Genomic DNA, 22220 nt, shown 5'->3' on the forward strand with positions numbered 1-22220 from the left:
TGTATGGAATTAGTACAGTAATTCTAATGGACTCTATTGTTATTGATATTGTGCTGGGGATAGAACCCAGGGCCTTGTGCCTGGTGGGCAAGTGCTCTACCACTGAGCTATACCCCAGCCCTCCATTATTTATATAAAATACCTTCTCCTAAAACTGTGATGACTTATAAAACATGATGTCAAGTATGGGAAATGATTATAATCATAATAAATGCAAACAGAATGATATCATGTTTTATAAATAAAATACACACAGATGTGCTTTTCTAGCTATTGATTCTAAAAATGTCTTTTTACATTTAATTTTAAAATAAATGGTCATTTTAAAAAAACTTTTTATTTGATATGCTTCTCATTTTTTGAAAATTCCTTGCCTTTCTCTTTTCTAGTTCTACTATCCAAAGTTATCCACATTAACAGTTTAGTGCTGTCCTTCTAGATCTTTTTTCCCGGCACACAAACATATATGTTTGTTTGAATATACACTAAGACAATCTCAAAAATGGGATCAGAATACACATACTGCCTTATAACTTGTTTTTGTCTCTTTTAGATCTTGAACTTTCTTACACACCTGATTTAGTAGATATACTTCATTCTGTTAAAGAGCTGTGTCATAATCCTTAATATTGTTGAATCACTGTTAACCACTTTTCTACATGTAGACATTTAGGTTTTTTTTTTTTTTTTTTTTGGGTGCTGGGGATCGAACCCAGGGCCTTCTGCTTGCAAGGCAAGCACTCTACCGACTGAGCTATCTCCCCAGCCCCTTAGGTTTTTGTTTTGTTGTTTAATAACTTATTTTTTAACTTATTCACTTATACACATACATTAGGACTAAGCTCATGATGCTAGTTCTCTACTAAAAGAACCTATAAAATCTAGTAGTAAAACTTTTCTTTTTTCAATGTCAATAGATTTTGGCTCCTCACAGCTGATAATCATAACAAAGTTAATGTTCTCAAGGCAATGTTATCAACAATTCTGACAACTGGTGTGGTGGTACTTTAATACCAGCAATTCAGGAGGCTGAGGCAGGAGGATCACAAGTTTGAGGCCAGCCTCAGCAATTTAGGGAGGCCTTAAACCATTTGGTGATACCCTATCTCAAACGAAAAGACAAGAAGGGCTGAGGGATGTAGCTAAGAGGTAAATGCCCCTGGGTGTTCAATTTCCAATAGTGGAAAAAAAGTAAAAAAGAATCAGTGGGAAAGAAATGGAAGTCAGAACCCTAAGTTGTTATAAAATTAAAACTTTCTAAGAAACGGAAAATAAAAACAAGTTATTCCCCACCAAAACCAAAACAAAAACCTTCAAAACCAACAACATACACACAAAAAACTACTTATTGATGTATTTATTTAACATATATTGAATGAGAACTATGTTCTGAACATCATCCTATATATTGAGAACACAAATATATAAATAAGCCTTAACTGCTAAAAACCTCACAATCTAGGGTGAACTAGAGCAAAAAGTAATTATAGATATATGAAAGCTAAGAAATTCAACCAAAATTACAAAATCTTTTCAGCAAATTTTCAAGTTTTAAATTCAGTGGCATTCTTATTCTTTAATGAAAAGAAATAAAACAAACTTCACTACAATAACAGTAAAAAACTTGGGCTGGGGTTGTGGCTCAGTGGTAGCGCACTTGCCTAGCATGTGTGAGGCACTGGGTTCGAGTCTCAGCACTGCATATAAGTAAATAAATAAATGTCCATTGACAACTAAAATAATTTTTTTTAAAACTTTAAAAATATATAACAAATATCAGTAAGTCCATAGTGCTATAAATCATTGAATAATAAATAAATGGGACAGAAGAGTTAAATCTGTGCAGAAGAATTCCAAATAATTAGCAGGTAGAGCACAACTCCTCATTCCTTAAATATAAATTATCCATACTGACTTCCTTTAGAGAGGATACTATGAAAAGAGGGTGACAGTAACTTCATTATGGAGAAAACTGACAAACACTATCTCACTTCAGTGATCAGTGTCAACATCAAAAACAGTAAGTCGTGTTGGCAGGATGAGATGAAAATGGCACTGTACTCTGTGGTCTTCCTCTTCAAAACCCATAACCCCAATCTAAAAATGAGAAAAACTCCAAACTGGGGACCTTCCTTACAAAATACCTGACCAGCACCCTTGCCAACTGTCAAGGTCACCGAAAACAAAGTCTGAGAAACTGTCGTAGCGAAGAGGAGCCAAAGAAAACATAAAGACTAAATGTAATGTGGTACTCTGGAATAGAAAAAGCACATTTGGTAAAAAAAAAAAGAAAAAAAAGAAATCTGAATTAAAATAGACAAAGTATCAATACTAGATCATTAGGGTTAATGATGTAGCTCTGTGAGACCACTTGCCTACATGTAGGAGATCCTGGGTGGGTCTGATCTCCCACCACATTCAAGATAACACAAACAAGATAAAATTTTAAAATTTTGGTTTATTAATTGCAACATGTTAATTTGTAATAGTCAATTAACAGATTACAGGATATGTGGAAAACTCTGTACTATCTTTGCAATTTTTCTGTAAATCCAAAACTTTTTAAAACAACACTAAAAACTTGAACCGGGCATGGGGATACACCTGTAATCCCAGCTAAGTGGAGGAAGAGGCAGGAGCTGTGAATGCTGAAGAAAAAGAAAAATAAATTCAAATACATGAAAAAAAAAAAAAAAAAAAACCCTTTTTCTACAATCAATAAAATAACCTCAGCAATTTAGGGAGACCCTGCCTCAAAATAAAATATAAAAAAGGGCTGGGGATGTGGCTGGCTGATTAAGCACCATTAGGTTCAATCTCTGGCACCAAAATAAATAAACAAACAAATAAATAAAAGGGCTGGGAAGCTGTATGTAGTGGCTCATGCTTGTAATTCCAGTAAATCAGGAGGCTGAGGCAGGAGGATGACAAGTTTGAAGCCGGCCTCAGCAGTGTAGTGACACACTGTCTCAAAATAAAAAAGACCTGGAATGTAGCCCAGTGGTAAAGTGCCCCTGGGATCAACTCCCAGTACCAAACAAATAAATAAATAAGCCAGTCAGCAAGCCAGCCAGCCTGCCTGGGGAAGCTGAGTGTGGTGGCCCGCACCTGTAATCCCAGTGACTAGGGAAGCTGAGGCAGGAGGATCACTAGTTCAAGGCCAGCCTCACAATTTAGTAAGACTGTATCAAAACGAAAAGACCAAGGGACATGGTTCAGTGGTAGCATGCCCTAGGTTCAATTACAGGAACTTCACAAAAACGGCAGAGCAGGATGGGGTTGGGGATCTAGTTTAGTGGTAAAGTGCCTGCCTAATATGTGCTAGGTCCTGGGTTCAATCCCCAGTACTATTAAAAAAAAAATTGAGCTATGATACATGTATCAAAAACATTAAGTACCCCATTAACATGTAGAATTTTTATGTATCAGTGTAAAAAGTAAAGCAAAAAATTAAAACAAAAAGAAAAGACCTTGAGAATTAATATCTCAGAATACTTCATTTTTTAAAAGTCAGAACTCTAATGGTAGAGATAAAGAATATATGAATATATTATTTAAATAAAGGAATAAATACATGGAGATTTGCTCCAACAAGAATGACTAAGTTTAATGTGTATTTTATAAGAAGATGAGAATACAAAATTATGTATTTTGCAGTTTTTGGCAATGAACTAATTTCACCAGAATTACAGCATTTTAAAGCTACAATTGTCGAAATCCACAAGAATATATTAAGCAGAAAATCTACCCCTAATTTTTTTGTTGTTTGTTTGTTTCTTTGTGGGTTTCTTCGGAACTGGGGATTGAACCCATAGGTGCTTAAACCAAGCCACGTCCCCAGCCCTTTTTATTTTTTTATTTTGCTAAGTTGCTCAGGACCTTGCTAAGTTGCTGAGGCTGGCTTTGAACTCATGATCCTTCTGAGTTAGCCTCCCAAGCTGCTTGAGATTACAGGTGTGTGCCACTGTGCCTGGCTTTAAATTGAATTTAAATTTTCACAAAAACAAAGCAATTCCATTTAAACAAATAATGAAACAACAGGATATTAGTATAGAAAAGAATTAACCTGAAATATTTCACAACACACATGGCAATAAATTTCCGGGGGGTTAAAAAATATAAACATGACAAAATTCTAAAAACAGCTAAAATAAAACAAAAAACATTTTTACATTATCTAAGGGAAAAAATTGTGAATGCTGAAGAAAAAGAAAAATAAATTCAAATACATGAAAAAAAACCCTTTTTCTACAGTCAATAAAATAAAAATTACAGGAAGAAATATAAAAACCAGGGAAAACATTACAAAACCTGCTACCCAAAAATCCATGTATAAAATTATATGTGTATATACAAATACATATTATTTAAGCCTATATGGAGATGGGTATGAAAGTTCAGTTGTGCATTGTCAAGGGAATAATTCTCAGGTAGCAATATATGCATGAGAGCATATATTGAAAATGCAGAGCCATGTTAGCAAAATTATTTGGTAAATTACAGAAAACAGGCACATTTACCACAGTAGCTCCCCATTATCTATTGGTGGGGGGAATTCCATATGCACAGTGACTTGAAACCTTAAATTATACTAAACCCCTTAAATACTGTTTTTTTTTTTCTGTACAAACATAGTGTGATGAAGTTTAATTTACAAATTAAGAGATTTATAATAACTGATAATAAAAGGGAATGATTGTAACAACACATTGTAAAAAATTGCCAGCATCACTGGTCTTGCACTTTGGGGTTGTTACTGAGTGAAATAGGGGCCACTTGAACATAAGCACCGTGATACAGTGAGGATATGCAGCATAAAGTGATGATTCACATCCCAGGCAGGACTAAGCGGGACAGCGTGAGATTTCATCATGTTACTCAGGATGGTATTCTATTTTAAGATCATGAATTATTTATTTCTGGAATTTTCCATGTAATATTTTTGGACCACATTGACTGAGAATAACTAAAACTGAAGGAAAAAAAAAAGACCATAAGTGGAGGGTGTGGGGGACTACTGCGTAAGTGATATGATTAGTTAGCTACAACTTTCTGGAAAGTAATCTGGTAATAATCTTAATAATTACTTGTTCAACCCCTCTTTACCCAAAAATGCAATTTGGGAAATATTCCTACAGAAGTAACCCTAAGAGGTAAAAGAAAGCAATTCACACAAAAGATTTTCAAAGCAATGCCATTTGTATTAAGAACTTTTTGAAATGATTCAAAAGGTCAAGGACAGGGAAATGGTTAACAGATTACAAGTCAATAAATTGGATAATAACTATAAAAAGAAACACATGGACCACATCAATGTATAGAAATATATCAAACCATTTTTGTATCATTTTTATTTTCAAGTGAGAGAATACCCGTCTAACATTGATTTAAAGAATGAGGACTTTTAAATAGCTCATGTAACTTCCAAAGGGTGGAAGTTATTCTGGTTGAACGCCATAGTGATGTCACTAAGTGCCCATCGACTTCCACCCTTCTTTTAGCCATCCTCAGGTCTGTAGCCTGGTAGCAGCATTAGTTCTTTATTGCTATATAACAAAGTACTTCCAATGTAATGGTTTAAACTGAACAAATATGTATTATCCCACAGTTTCTGGGGGTCAGGAATTTGAAAGTGGCTTGGGTTAGGTGCTTCTGGCTCAAAGTTTCTTATGAGGTTGCAGTACACATTCTGAGAAGCAGACTTCTTTTTTCTTTTTTTTTTTATTTTTTAATTTTTTTTTGGTGGTGCTGGGCATTGAACCCAGGGCCTTGTGCATGTTAGGCAAGCACTCTACCAACCGAGCTATTTCCCCAGCTGGCAGTGGACATTCTTTTTTTTTTTTTTTTTTTTTATTGTAAACAAATGGGATACATGTTGTTTCTCTGTTTGTACATGGCGTAGAGGCATTCCATTTGTGTAATCATAAATTTACATAGAGTAATGTTGTTTGATTCATTCTGTTATTTTTTTCCCTTCCCCCACCCCTCCCACCCCTCTTTACCCTCTATACAGTAGTTCCTTCCTCCATACTTGCCCCCCTCCCTAACCCTAACTCTAACCCTTCCCTCCCCCCCATTATGTGTCATCCTCCACTTATTAGCGATATCATTTGTCCTTTGGCTTTTTGAGATTGGCTTATCTCACTTAGCATGATATTCTCCAATTTCATCCATTTGCCTGCAAATGCCATAATTTTATCATTCTTTATGGCTGAGTAATATTCCATTGTATATATATACCACAGTTTCTTTATCCACTCATCAACTGAAGGGCATCTAGGTTGGTTCCACAGTCTGGCTATTGTGAATTGAGCAGCTATGAACATTGATGTGGCTGTATCTCTGTAGTATGCTGATTTTAAGTCCTTTGGGTATAGGCCAAGGAGTGGGATAGCTGGGTCAAATGGAGGGTCCATTCCAAGTTTTCTAAGGAATCTCCACACTGGCAGTGGACATTCTGAACAGAGCTATAGTCACAGGTATCAGAAAGGCCTGACTGGGGTTGGAAATCTCTTCTATGAGGGCCCCCTCAAAAGATTTCTCTTTCACCCCACAAGGGTCTTTACAACGTGGCATCTAAATCCAAGAGAGGAAAAAAAGCAACCAAGATGGAAGCTGCAATGTCTTATGATCTCAGAAGTAATACCCTATTACTATTGCCACATTCTGTTGAGTACACAGAGTTATCTGGTACAGCGTGAAAGGAGACTACACCAAGGTAAGAATGTCAAGAGGAACCAGGTGTGGTGGCACACACTTGTAATCCCTGTTGCTTGGGAGGCTGATGCAGGAGGATCACCAGTTTTAAGTCAGTCTTAGCAATTTAGCAAGGCCCTAAGCAACTTAGCCAGAGCCTGTCTCAGAATAAAAAATAAAAAGAGCCAGGGATGTGACTCAGAGGTTAAGAACCCCTGGGTTCAGTCCTCAGTACAAAACCAAACAAAACAAAAAACAAAGCCAACAGGCATCAGGCATCACTGGGGACCATCCAGAGGTTGTCTACCCTCTGACCTTCAGTCATTCACATTGCTTCCCTATATAGAATTCACTCACTTCCTCCCAAGACCCCAAAAGTCTCGTATCAGCCCGATATCTCATTATTGAACTCAAATCAAGGTGTGGATGAAATTCCTAGAGTGTGATTCCTTAAGTATTTCTCTGGGATAATTCTTCTTGTTTTACAGATCAATGAAAAGTGAGGGTTGGCAAACTAACATTTGGGCCAAATTTGGCCACGCCATTAATTTCCTTATTGTTTATAGCTGCTTTCACTCCACACACACAAAGTGTAGTAGTTGCAATTCCAGTTGTTAAACAATAGTCAATCACTTAATAGCACTCAAATACAAAGGGAAAAAATAGATATACAAAGGGGAACTGAACTTCTTCACAAACTTCTCTTACATGAGGAAAAATACATTATTCAGGAAGCCCTGCAACAAACTTCAACATCTCATTGGCTCAAATAATATAATACAATACAATTACCCTTAAGTGCAAAGGAACCTAGAAAAACAAGTGTTGAGTTTTCAGCCACGGTCATGGGAAGAAGGCAGGAAAAAAGAGAAGAGTACAAGGTTTGGTATGACTTTCACTTTGACAGTCAACAATCAGCCACAAAGGTTAAGTAAAAAGCACAGCAAAGGTAAACAAATCAGTAATTCCAAACTGCACTTTCTGAGTATGTATTCCTAAATTCCAAAAATCAAATAACCTACCTCATAGGTGTTGAAAAGTTGTTTTTAAGTTGATACAAATTAAGATGAAAAAAATCCTAAATTAATATTTAGCACTGTCATTATATGGTGTTTTGTAATATCCAAAGAATGTTCACATATCTATTATTTCCAACAGCCTTGAAAGGAACATAAAACAAATATTACTGTAGCTGCTCTACTTCACAGATAAGAAGCATGAAGCAAATATTATTATAGCAGACTCAGATAAGGAAATTGAAGCTCAGGTAAACTAAATGGCTTAACTTACATGCCATAACTGTAAGTGCTGTTTTATCAGGATTCAAATCCAATGGTTATTCTACTGATAGCAGTTAGTTTTGCATAGCATTATATTTGAAATAACATTTGATTCATTATAATTTCAGAATTATTGTAATTTTGATTTTTTTGTACTTAAAAACTTAACTAGAAAAGCTTGTTTTGCAAAGATCTGTGCCACAAAAGATACTTTTGAATAGATGAGTTTTATAAATAGTTTTAATTCATTTTTGGTCAATTCCCCATAATCAAGAATTTTGGCATAAATATTGCTCTAAGAAATATTTTCAAAACTACTTCTGATTACAAAAGGGAATTCCTTGCCTCCCATGAATAAAAAAATAAGCCCTTTATTTAGATTTCTTTTTATTTTTCTTGATATTCACTAAATTCTATGTTCATATCTGATTCTGAACATTGCTAATTGTATTCTCTTATAACATCCTCACAGTTTTTCATATTTTGAATGTATCTTCTTTTATTCCTCAAAATTACTTTTCTTTCTTGGTTACTTGGTGAACTAAATGCAAATGATATTTCTATAAGATACCAACATCTTTGGTTCAATTAAAAAGGGGAGAAGAGAGCCTTGGACATTTCATTGGGAAAAAATAATTTTTCACAAATTTTTCCTCCTCAAATTATTTTTTCTATTAGTAAATAGGGGATAAAAATAAAACCTTAGGGAGCTGGGGTTGAGGCTCAGTGGTACAGTGCTTGCCCAATGTGAGGCACTGAGTTCAATTCTTAGCACCACATATAAATAATAAAATAAAGGTCCATCAACATCTAAAAAATTTTTTTAAAATACCTTAAAAGCTCCTTGTAACTTTTCAAAGATAAAAGTGAAAATACTAATGAAGTGATAAATCATGAATGTCAAATACATATAAGGAATATTAAAATACACTCAATAAACACTTCGGTAATTTATTGATATGAAATACATACAAGTGTCATGAATAGATCCAATTTATACAATCAGAAGATTTTGTAAATTTTTTCCTCAAATGAGAAGTAAACAGACTATGTCAATATCTGGATTACTAGCAACTTTATACACTATGAATTGTGTATGATTTAATGTTCAGTCCTTTTTCTTCTTCCCTTCTATTTTCTGTCCTACTCCTGCCTCCACCCCTTTTTCCTAACTTCCTAAAATACAAAGGGCTTCCATTATCTGGAATAGCCAAGGCTACTTGTTTCTTGTTAGCCTAGGATTGGGGTCATCTGGACTTCCTTCATTCTTCAAATTCTTCTGCATGTCCCTTTAAATATCCTTAATTTAAAAAAAAAAAATCTAGCTCTTGAGTTATCACACCACATCCAAAAGTAGCTAACATTCCCCAAGTGATTTTTATGTGCCAGGTACCATGCTAGGGGCTTTCAACTAAGTTAATAATTCTCAATGCTACAAGACACAGTTCTACTACCTAGAAAAAAATCCCTAATAAAACAATCTCTTCTATTCAGCCTCTCAATATTAAGTCCCTATGCATAAGATTCCACTGGAGAAATGCACCATAATTTCATAAAGCTGGCTTGTTTCCTTTTTTCCTACCATAAATAATGTCACACATATCCCCTAAATAAGTCTTTGTGCACATTTATGATAATTATCTTAGTGTACATACCATGCATGCATTTGGCCTGAAAGACCATTTTTCTGCCCAGCTAGCTATTCACTCTCTTCCTTCATGTCTCCAATGTGTGGCATTCTTGGCCCAATGACATTATGCCAGACCACCTCCAGCCCCCTCTTCTGTTTTGGGCATCAGCTTGCAGCTCGGTTCTCAATCCTTCTGTCCATCTAAAACTGCACAGCCTTGCTATCATTCTTTTGACCAATAATCGTAGCTTCTGCCTCAAAATGTACCCTCCCGTAAAGCTTTTCACCTAGAAAGACAGCATGTTATAAATTAAATACAGGATTAATTGCTATTAAATTAATGACTGACTACAATTGCAATATCCAACAGAAAACCAATTTCAAGTTAAGAATGTGATGTGTAATTATAGTTGTGAATTACTTAGCAGAAGGTAAAAAGGACATGGAGAAAAGATTATGAAAAACAAAAGAGCTGGGGCCAGGGACATAGCTTAGTGGTAGAGCATTAGTCTACCATCCCCGCCACCGCAAACAAGAAAAAGAAACTAAACCCCATAATATCTTCTGTTTTTCACTTTCAAAAGTGTAAGTCTGCCAGGTGCTAAGGGGCATACCTGTAATTCCAGTGGCTCAGGAGGCTGAGGCAGGAGGATCATGAGTTCAAAGTCAGCCTCAGCAACTTAGTAAGGCCCTAAGCAACTCAACAAGACCCTGTCTCTAAATAAAACATAAAAAAGGCCTATTTCACTTAGCATGAGTCTTGATGAGAAATTTGGTTACTAAGCAGACTTGATGGAGATTTGGGCCAACTTTTTCTTCTAGAAGGTGCAGGGTCTCTGGTTTAATGCCTAGGTGATCCCCAGTTTAACAAAAAAAAAAAAAAAAAAAAAAAAAAAAAATTTTGGTAAGCCTCATGGTGTATTTATGCTGCTTGCATAGCTGGACACAGGGGAATAAGAAAATTTTAATAATGTGGAACTACTATACATAATATGAATGCAGTGAATTTATCCATAAAATTTGGTATAGAAAACCAGTAGACATGTGTAATGTTACTGAAGAGACAAAATGGCTCCCAGGACCATATCCATTAGCTATAATCTAAATTGAAAGCGTTGACATGTATTTTAAAAAGAGGAATCAGTCATTTAGAAGGAGACTACTTGGCCATCAGCACATATGGTAGGAAAAAAGTTGTATTTGGCAAGGCCCATTCAAGTGCACTCAAGGACTGCCTGATCCCAGGGTCTCATATATCTCTACTACAGAGATGAAGCTGATACAGATGGCACCTATCAGGCTATCTGCCTGATGTTATTAAATATTTTAATCCTAATTAATAATTCCTGTTGTTTAATATTGAGAATCTCATACCTGCTCCATTATGTATTTTTTCTTTTTATTAGTCTTCTTACATTTTTTATCGGTGCATCATAGTTGTGGAATTGTTGTCACATATGCGTGCATGCACACAATATAACAGTATAATATCACTGCACAGTACTTCCCCCTCCCTTCTCTCTACAGATATCCCTTTGATTTTCGCTGCCCCCACAACCTTTCTTTTCCTTTTTCCCCTCTAGATTCCACATGTGAGAGAAAACACACAACTCTTGACCTTCTGAGTTTGGCTAATTTTGCTTAACATAATGGTCTCAAGTTCTAACCATTTTCCTGCAAAAGACATAATTTCATTTATCTTTATGGCTGAGTTAAACTCCACATTTTCTTTATCCATTCATCCATTGATGGACACACAGTTTGGTTCCATACTTTGGCCATTGTGAATTGTGTTGCTATAAACATGGACATGCATATATCACTGTAGTATGATGACTTCAATTCCTCAGGATAGACACTGAGGAGTCGTCATACCTAGTTTTTTTTTTGTTGTTGTTGTTCTAATTGGTATTCCTCTATACTGATTTTGGTACTGGTTGTACTAATTATAATCCCGCTAACAGTGTACAAGTGTTTCTTTACCTATACCTCCACTCCAACATGTATTATTGTTTGTATTCTTCATGACTGCCCTTCTGACTGGCATGAGATGAAACTTCAGTGTGGTTTGATTTGCCTTTCCCTAATTACTATGATGTTGAACATTTTTCATATATTTGTTGGCATTTGGTGTTGTATTTCTTCTTTTGAGAAGTGTCTGTTTAACTCATTTGCCCATTTATTAACTGGGTTATTTGTTCTTTTGTGTTAAGTTTTCTGATGTACATAAGTAAAGATCCCTTCATATTTTCATTGAATTACACTGAGAGGCTTAAAGCTCATATAATCCAAATAGGAACAAATCTGCAGGCCTTTCACATGAATTTTTATCAAGACCTCTTCCTCTATTTACTTGTCCCTTTTATTTTCTTTAAAAAGACTTCTATTGCTGGAGAGATCCAAGATGGCGGACTAGAGGGAGGCTGCGTTCCTTGTCGCTCTGTAACTCCGGTTTTAAGCAGAGGATATCTGTATCTTGGTAAGGCAGTTTTTGCTGCTTATCGATCCCCAGCTGTTTACCCCATTTGTCTGCTGTCATCACCTGCAGTCTGCCAGCATATCAACTAGTTTTTTGAGTGCAGATTGCTCACTGTCAGGTGCCTATCATCCACCATTTGCCTGCTTCGCACCTGTCCATCGCGTGCTTTACAACTATCCACCACCCAATGCAGGAGGTTCACCTCCCGATTGTTCAACAACAGTCAGCAAACCGATCACCGACTGCCAGTGAAGCACCAGCTGCCTGCTGTTGCCTGGAAGTTCACTGTTACAGTACCTGCAGTTTGATTACACGTGGCTGCTGCCATTTTGAGACAACAGCCAGGCCCCGCAGGATCCCTGGCAGGACTGACTGAGCCCTGTCTCCAGGATCCCTCAGCCTGACCGATCACTCCCTGCCACTGGGGCCCTCACATCGACTGACTGCTCCCTGCCGCCAGGACCCCCAGATCAACTGACTGCGCCCTATCACCGGGACCCCAAACCGACTGATTGCAACCCACCTCCAGGATCCCTCACCAAACACACCCGACAACCTCACCAAACACACCCGACCTCCAGGACCCCTGCCTGACCAACCGCATCCTGCCTCCAGGACCTCCTGCTGACCATGGCCACCACCTTGAGCTTGCAGCTCCCCATTTGCCAACACATTTCAAAGCCAGAGCAGCCATCTTGGATAATCCTGGAAGCGGGAGCTCCGACCATTTGGGTGGGGCAAATCCCATCCTGAGACGCCTGCTGGAGGCTTGAAGCTCATTGTCAGGTACCTCTCATGCATCAGGCTACTGAACTCTGGGAGGTTTCATACTATATGACTGTTATACTGTAGATTTTTCTTTTTTCTCCTTATTGAAAAAATTTAAGCTTTTATTTCTTACTTTTCTTTCTCTCTTTTCCTTTTGCTTACCTGTTCCCTCAGAGTCTCTTTCTCCCTTTTTGCATGATAACATCCAATTTCTTTTGATTACACTCTCACCCTTTCTATTATCTAGAACTTCTGTATATTCTTTTCTTATCCCATCAACAGCCACATTCTACATCCTCTGCATCCTCTTTGTCCTCCATTTGAAACTGCAGACCTTATTGCAAATCTGTTTTACCAAAGATAATATTTGAACTCATTCTGTTTATTATGACAATTTTGTTATTGTCCTCATAGGGGCTATTTGGTCTAGGATTGCATAGTGTCTGAATTGGGCACTGCTAATATTGATCTCCCCATAAAGAAAGGATTTTGGAAACCTATAGGGCCACTATAAGCCAATAGGGGAAAATCTGCAATACCCCAGATCTGCACTGCTAGAGGGGAAGATACATGAACAAAATGAAAAAACAAGGGAAGAAATGATCCAAACAAATCTAGATTCTATTATATAGAATCGAATGACAGTATGTTAGAAGAAATGTCAGACAAGGACAGTCAGATTATACATGATTATACATGATTAAGATGATTGTGAAGCAAAGGATGAGATAAGATAGCAAATGCAGGCAATGAATGATAATACCAATAAGCTGAAAGAGCAACTGCAGGAAGCAAAAGATCATTTTCAATGAAGAGATAGAGATTCTCAAAAAAAACCAAATGTAAATCCTTGAAATGAAGGAAACAATAAACCAAATAAAAAGCTCAATGGAAAGCATCACCAACAGATGATGACTAGATGACTTGGAACAGATGCTAGATGACTTGGAAGACAGAACCTCAGACAATGAAGACAAAATATTTAACCTTGAAAATAAAGTCGCCCAAACAGAGAAGATGGTAAGAAATCATGAACAGAATCTCCAAGAACTATGGGACATCAGGAAGGACCAAATTTAAGAATTATGGGATTGAGGGAAGGCACCAGAGATACAAACCAAAGGATGAACAACCTATTCAATGAAATAATATCAGAAAATTTCCCAAACCTGAAGAATGAAATGGAAAATCAAATACAAGAGGCCTAGAACACCAAATGCACAAATCACAACAGATCCACACCAAAGCACATTATAATAAAAATGCCTAACATTCAAAATAAAGATAGGATTTTGAAAGCCACAAGAGAAACGCATCAGATTACATATGTGGGAGACCATATGACGGATAGCAGACAACTTCTAACCCCGCCTCTAAAACCTAGAAGGGCCCTGAAACGACGTATTTCAAGCTCTGAAAGAACATGGTTGCCAACCAAGAATCCTATACCCAGCAAAATAACCTTCAGATTTGAAGATGAAATAAAATCCTTCCATGATGAACAAAAGTTAAAAGATTTACAAATAGAAAGCCTTGCACTACAGAATGTTCTCAACAAAATATTCCATGAGGAGGAAATGAAACACAACAATGGAAGTCAGCAAAGGGAGGAACTACCTTAGAGAAAACCCACTCAAAGGAGAAACCAAGCCAACTTAAAACCAAAAATAAGCCATAAGCTGGGAATACAAATCATTATCTCACTAATAACCCCTGAACATAATGCCTAAACGCATCAATCAACAAGATATACACTGGCGGAATGGATTAAAAAGAAAGACCCAAACAATATGCTGCCTGCAAGAGACTCATCTCATAGAAAAAGACATCCACAGACTAAAGGTGAAAGGATGGGAAAAAACCTACCACGCACATGGACTCAGTAAAACAGCGGGGGTTTCCATCCTTATATCAGATAAAGTGGACTTCAAGTCAAAGTTAGTCAGAAGGGATAAAGAAGGACATTTCATACTGCTTAAGGGAAACATAAATCAGGAAGAAGACATAACAATAGTAAATATTTATGCCCAAAACAATGGTGCATCCCTGTACATCAAACAAATCCTTCTCAATTTCAAGAATCACATAGACCACACACAATAATTCTGGGTGAACTTTAATGCACTGCTGTCACCACTAGATAGATCTTCCAAACAAAAACCAACCAAAGAAACCATTAGAACTCAATAACACAATCAATAACCTAGACTTAATAGACATATATAGAATATTCCATCCATCAACGAGCAGATTCACTTTCTTCTCAGCAGCACATGGAACCTTCTCAAAAATATACCATATGTAATGCCACAAAGCAGCCCTTAGGAAATGCAAACAAATAGAGATACTGCCTTGTGTTCTATCAGATCATAATGGACTGAGAGTAGAAATCAATGACAAAATAAAAAACAGAAAGTACTCCAATACCTGGAGACTAAATAATATGCTATTGAATGAAACATGGATAACAAAAACATCAGGGAGGAGATAAAAAAATTCTTAGAGGTCAATGAGAACGACGATACAACATATCAAAATCTCTGGGACACTATGAAAGCAGTACTAAGAGGAAAATTCATTGCATAGAGCGCATTCCAGAAAATAATGAAAAGTCAACAACTAAATGACCTAACATTACAGCTCAAAGCCCTAGAAAAAGAACAACAGAATAACAGTAAAAGTAGTAGAAGACAGGAAATAATTAAAATCAGAGCTGAAATCAATGAAATTGAAACAAAAGAAACAATTCAAAAAATTGACAAAACAAAAAGTTGGTTCTTTGAGAAAGTAAACAAAATAGACAAACCCTTAGTCACACTAATAAAGAGAAGGAGAGAGAAAACTCAAATTACTAAAATTCGTGATGAAAAAGGAAATATCACGACAGACACCACTGAGATACAGAACATAATGAGAAGCTACTTTGAAAATCTGTATTCCAACAAAATAGAAATTACCAAAGACATTGACAAATTTCTAGAGACATATGTTCCTCCCAAGCTGAACCAGGAGGACATACACAATTTAAACAGATCAATATCAAGCAATGAAATAGAAGAAGCCATTAAAAACCTACCATCCAAGAAAAGCCCAGGACCAGACGGATTTTCAGCCGAGTTCTATAAGACCTTCAAAGAAGAACTCATTCCAATACTTCTCAAAGTATTCCAGGAAATAGAAAAGGAGGGTACCCTACTGAACTCATTCTATGAAGTTTATATCACCCTCATACCTAAACCAGGCAAAGACACATCAAGGAAAGAAAATTTTAGACCAATATCCTTGATGAATATAGATGCAAAGATCCTTAACAAAATATTGGCAAACCGTATCCAAAACCATATTAAGAAAATCGTGCACCACAATCAAGTGGGGTTCATCCCTAGAATGCAAGGATGGTTTAACATCCGTAAATCAATAAATGTAATCCATCACGTCAATAGACTGTGGCGGGCGAGACCCGGGGCCCAGGGTTACGCCACGTGCATCTAAAGATGGCGACTGGCAGAGAGCAAACGGCGTCCTGATTATTCCTGGAGAACGGCAGGACGCGTTTACAATTGGATGTATGATAATCAGTTCAGCTGCCTAGAGCATGGACAGATATACTTTACATGTATGCTTGAGCGAGTGATCGCTTGACCTTTAACAGGATTGGATGGACATATCTGGTTACAGTTGCTTATGCATGAGACTGCTTATATATTGAAGGTGTTATTTGAATAAAGGGGAAGCTGCTTCATGAACTTCTAAAGAGTACATGTCTTTTGTCCCACTGGTTGGGCCGAAAGACCAAGGAGCGGCGTAAGCCTCTTGAAGCAGCCCAGGCTAAGAAGCGGCAGTTTTCCGTAAGTGGTGGCCCGGACCGTGATCAGATGAGGATTGAACTGGGAATTAGTGAGTGCTCAGATAAATTAAAGACAGTTTTGCTAGCATAATTAACAAGAAGGTTTCCCTATTTGAGGAAACAGTTGCCTTAAGGTTTTAACGGAAGGGTCCCCTAGAGAGGGAGCGTAACGGAAGATTCTCCTAGAGAAGGAATATATTGAAAGGCTGTCCGAAGAGACGGCAAAAGACGTCCCATAACGAATATGTGTAAGTTATTTGTGTTACCTTTCCTTGTTTGGTTTCTATTTGTTGTTGTTGTTGTTGTGACATTAGTTCGTTTCTGTCTGACTTCCAAAAAACCAAAATCTCAAAAACAGTTAAGAGAAGGGGAAAAGATATTAGAAACTGTAGAAGAAGAACAATCAAGTCAAGCTTCTGAAAGAGAAAGTAGATTTTCAGACCTCTGTGCCTCCGCCAGAACAGTATTAACTCCAGAGAAGATGGGAGTACAGTCAATACCAACTTCGGTTGTCGGCCCATTACATAAAGGAACAGTGGGACTAGTTCTGGGGAAGAGTTCTTCTGCTTTAAAAGGATTAAATATTGTCCCTGGAGTTATAGACCCTGATTTTACAGGAGAAATAAAAATCCTTGCTTCTTCACCAAGAGGTGTAGCAATAGTAGCTCAGGGTGTTCGCACAGCACAATTGTTGGTCTTACCCAGTTGCTATGACCAATATCAATCAAAAAATATTATTAGGGGAAATAAAGGGTTAGGCTCTACTGGCCAAAATATGGTCATGTTTACATGGGGTTTAAAAGATAGGCCTATGACAAAGTTAGTGATAGAAGGCAAAAGTTTTGAGGGCTTATTAGATACTGGGGCTGACAAAAGTATTATCAAAATTACAGAATGGCCCAAAGCCTGGCCACTTCAACAGGCAGATCAGACTTAAGGGGATTGGGTATGGCTTCCAATCCTAATGAAAGCGCAGCCATATTAAAATGGAAGGTGGCTAACCAGGAGTTATGTTCTGATACTGCCCGACGTAATACAGTTGCAGGCAATCCTCAATGGAATCTAAACATGCTGACAGGCCAAGGACCGTATGAAGGGCAAGGTGATCAGATTAATTTCCACCCCGGTATGTATCAACAAATTAACCCTCAACTTTTAATCTATCCTTATATGGATGATATTTTGCTAGCTCATAAGGAAAAACCTGTCTTAGAGCAATGTTATAATTCCTTACTAAAGTCACTTGAAAGATGGGGCTTACATATTGCCATTAATAAAGTACAAATGGCAGACACCAAAAACTTCCTGGGATCTATCATAAATCAAACTATGGTTAAACCCATAATAATTACCTTTTAGGTGGATGAGCTTAGAACTTTAAATGATTTTCAAAAACTTTTGGGTGATATCAATTGGATTAGACCTTACCTTCATTTACCCACCTCAAGTTTGGGCCCCCTGTTTGATATTCTTAAAGGTGATTCTGACCCTCTTTCTAAGCAAGTGCTTACCCCTAAGGCTCAAACAGCTCTCAAGCTTTTTGAAACAGCTATGGAAAAGGCTCATCTTGATCGTATTGACCTAACTAAGCCTTTATCATTCATTGTCTTGGCCACAAATAAGTTACCCACAGGAGTGTTTTGGCAAAAGGGTCCTATTCTATGGGTTCACATGAATTATGCCCCTAACAAGGTCTTAGCCTTGTTTACTGAATCTGTGGCAGAATTAATCCTTAGGGCGTTAAAAGTATCCCTTTCCATCTTTGGATCACATCCCTCAACTATCACTACTCCATATACTACTGATCAGATACAATATCTTATTAATAATTCAAATTCATGGGCTATAGTCTTTATTAGTACTTCTGCTGTGTTTGACAATCATTTGCCATCTGATCCTCTTCTCCAATTTTGGAGTCAACATCCTATATTTTTCCTAAAGTCACCAGAAAAGAACTATTACGGAGCTACCCTTATATTACTGATGGATCAAAAAATGGTACGGGTGCTATTACTATAGATAATGTTACAGAAACATTATTGTTTAATACTCTATCTGCACAACAATGGAACTATTAGTAGCTATAGAAGTATTCAAAACCCACCACGAGCCTTTTACCTATTCTCTGATAGCAAATACGTTGTTAATGCTGTTCAAAATTTAGAATTACTGGTCTGATTTCCCTCACCTCACTATTACTAAATATTTGCAAAGTTACAAAAACTTATTTGGGCAGAAAAAATCCTTTTTTATTGGGCATGTTCGGGCTCATATGGTCCTTCCAGGTCCTTTAAGTTACACAATGACTTAACAGACATGGCCACCAGATACCCACAGATCTTTAAGTATGCTTGAAAATGCAAAAACTTTTCATTCCAGATTTCACGTAAATGCTTCCACTCTATGCACACGCTATAAAATTACTAAGGCAACAGCTCGGACATAGTCAAGTCTTGTGCTAAATAGTGTTACACTTATTCCTAACCCTCGTTAGTAGTAATCCAAAAGGGCTTCAGCCCAATCATATTTGGCAAATGGTTGTAACTCATTATTCAGAATCTGGAAAACTACAATTCATTCATGTGTCTATTGATACCTTTCAGGATTTATTATGGCCTCTGCTCTTACTGGAGAAAAAACCAAAGATGGTAATAACACACTGTTTACACTCTTTCTCCATCCTAGGAGTTCCCAACAAATTAAAACAGATAATGGTCCTGGATATACATCCCAGGCCTTTAAACAATTTGTTCCACCTTTGGTATTCAACATGTCACAGGAATTCCCTATAATCCTACTGGACAAGCATTGTGACCGTGCCCATTTAACGCTTAAAAACATGCTTTATAAACAAAAAGGGGGAAATAGGGGCATCATACAGATCCCCAAAAGACAAACTGTCTGTTGTCTTGTTCATTTTAAATTTTTTAAATCTTGATTCTGAGGGCCGATTGGCTGCTGACCGTCATTCAGAGCCTAATAAAAAACATCTACCTCAAGTGCTCTGGAAGGACATTCTATCAGGACAATGGAAAGGCCCAGATCTGGTATTAATCTGGACCCGAGGGTCTGTTTGTGTTTTCCCACAGGATGCACAATCGCCGATTTGGGTGCCGAGAGATTGGTCAAGCCTCAACAGAGACCCGAAAAACAGGAAGAAGATGAGGAGGCTTCTCCCGCTGATGGTGCTGGCGAATTCTCGCCAAGGTTAATTGAGGAGACGCGCGTGAACTATGGGGGATGGTGAAGATGTGGCCCTATCCCTGCACCCTTACCAACTCTTCTATTCTATAGTCCTCCTATTTTTACAACATTTGGCCACACTTCTGCAGTCCGCTGTTCTAGTGGGAAAAGAATGGTTTGGGTTTTTGTCCAGGGGAGGTCTCTTGTGTGTTGTATCTGTCCTGTGCATATACAAAATGCATATACATCCACGCAGAGAAACAGCCATTATTCACCAAGCTCTCATCGCAATTGATGCTGGCCCATCCCCCCAAGTCTGGTTAAATATGCTGGACCGGTAGCCAATGACGGGTAAGATTCTTGGGGAGCTCATACCAACCTAAGACAGGAAATGAGGGCTAGAGCCTCATTGTCCAATGATGGGTAAGGATGTTGCTCTGTTGTGGACAAACCTAAGACAGCACAGTCCCTTTTATAAAACAGAAAGAAGGATTGTGGCGGGCAAGACCCGGGGCCCAGGGTTATGCCACGTAAGATGGCGACTGGCAGAGAGCAAACGGCGTCCTGATTATGCCTGGAGAAAGGCAGGAAGCATTTACATTGGCTGTATGATAATCAGTTCAGCTGCCTAGCATGTGGACCAGATATACTTTACATGTATGCTTGAGCGGAGTGATCGCTTGAACCTTTAACAGGATTGGATTGACCTATCGGTTACAATTGCTTATGCATGAGACTGTTTATATATTGAAGGTGTTATTTGAATAAAGGGGAAGCTGCTTCATGAACTTCTAAAGAGTACGTGTCTTTTGTCCCGCTGGTCAGGGCCAAAAGAGCAAGGAGTGGCGTCAGCCGCTTGAAGCAACCCAGGCTAAGAAGCGGCAGTTTTCCGTAATAGACTCAAGGTTAGAATCATATGGTTATTTCAATTGATGCAGAAAAAGTGTTTGACAGAATACAACATCCCTTCATGCTCAAACACTAGAAAAAAATAGGGATAGTAGGAATATACCCTGAACATTGTAAAGGCTATTTATGCTAAGCCCATGGCCAACATCATTCTTAATGGAGAAAACTGAAACCATTCCCTTTAAAAACAGGACAAGACAGGGATGTCCTCTTTCACACCACTTCTATTCAACATTGTCCTGGAAACTCTAGCCAGAGCAATTAGGCAGACTAAAGAAATTAAAGGGATAGGAATAGGAAAAGAGGAACTTAAGCTGTCACTATTTGCTGATGACATGATTCTATATTTAGAGGATCCAAAAACTCCTCCAAAAAACTTCTAGACCTCATCAATGATTCAGCAAAATAGCAGGCTATAAAATCAACACGCATAAATCTAAAGCATTTTTATACACAAATGTCGAAACATCTGAAAGGGAAATGAGGAAAACAACTCCATTTGCAATAGCCTCAAAAAAAATAAAATACTTGGGAATCAATCTAACCAAAGAGGTAAAAGATCTCTACAATGAAAACTACAAAACATTGAAGAAAAAATTGAGGAAGACCTTAGAAGATGGAAAGATCTCCCATGTTCTTGGATAGGCAGAATTAATTTTGTCAAAATGGCCATACTACCAAAAGTGCTATACAGATTCAATGCAATTCCAATTAAAATCCAAGGATGTACCTTACAGAAATAGAGCAAGCAATCATGAAATTCATCTGGAAGAATAAGAAACCCAGAATAGCTAAAGCAATCCTTAGCAGGAAGAATGGAACGGGGTATCACAATACCAGAACTTCAACTATACTACAAAGCAATAGTAACAAAAATGGCATCATATTGGCACCAAAATAGTCAGTAGATCAATGGTACAGAATGGAGGACACGGACACAAGCCCAAATAAATACAATTTTCTAATACTAGACAAAGGTGCCAAAAATATGCAATGGAGGAAAGATAGCCTCTTCAACAAATGGTGCTGGGAAAACTGGAAATCCATATGCAACAGAATGAAACTAAACCCCTATCTCTCACCCTGCACAAAAATCAACTCACAATGGATCAAGGACCTGGAAATCAGACCAGAGACCCTGCATCTTATAGAAGAAAAAGTAGGTCCAAATCTTCAACTTGTTGGCTTAGGATCAGACTTCCTTAACAGGACTCCCATAGCACAAGAAATAAAAGCAAGAATCAATAACTGGGATAGATTCAAACTAAAAAGGTTTCTCTCAGCAAAGGAAACTATCAGCAATGTGAAGAGAGAGCCTACAGAGTGGGAGAATATCTTTGCCACTCATACTTCAGATAGAGCACTAATTTCCAGAATCTATAAAGAACTCAAAAAACTCTACATCAAGAATACAAATATCCCAATCAA

General features: G+C 37.5%; 1 protein-coding gene across 2 annotated transcripts in view; it reads right to left on the minus strand.

The window, feature by feature from the left end:
• Positions 1-22220, minus strand: part of CAB39L (calcium binding protein 39 like) — a 117925-nt gene that overhangs the window by 91699 nt on the left and 4006 nt on the right. The window lies entirely within an intron of this gene.

The sequence above is a fragment of the Sciurus vulgaris genome (assembly GCF_902686455.1).
Source record: "Sciurus vulgaris genome assembly, chromosome: 4".
NCBI lineage: Eukaryota > Metazoa > Chordata > Mammalia > Rodentia > Sciuridae > Sciurus > Sciurus vulgaris.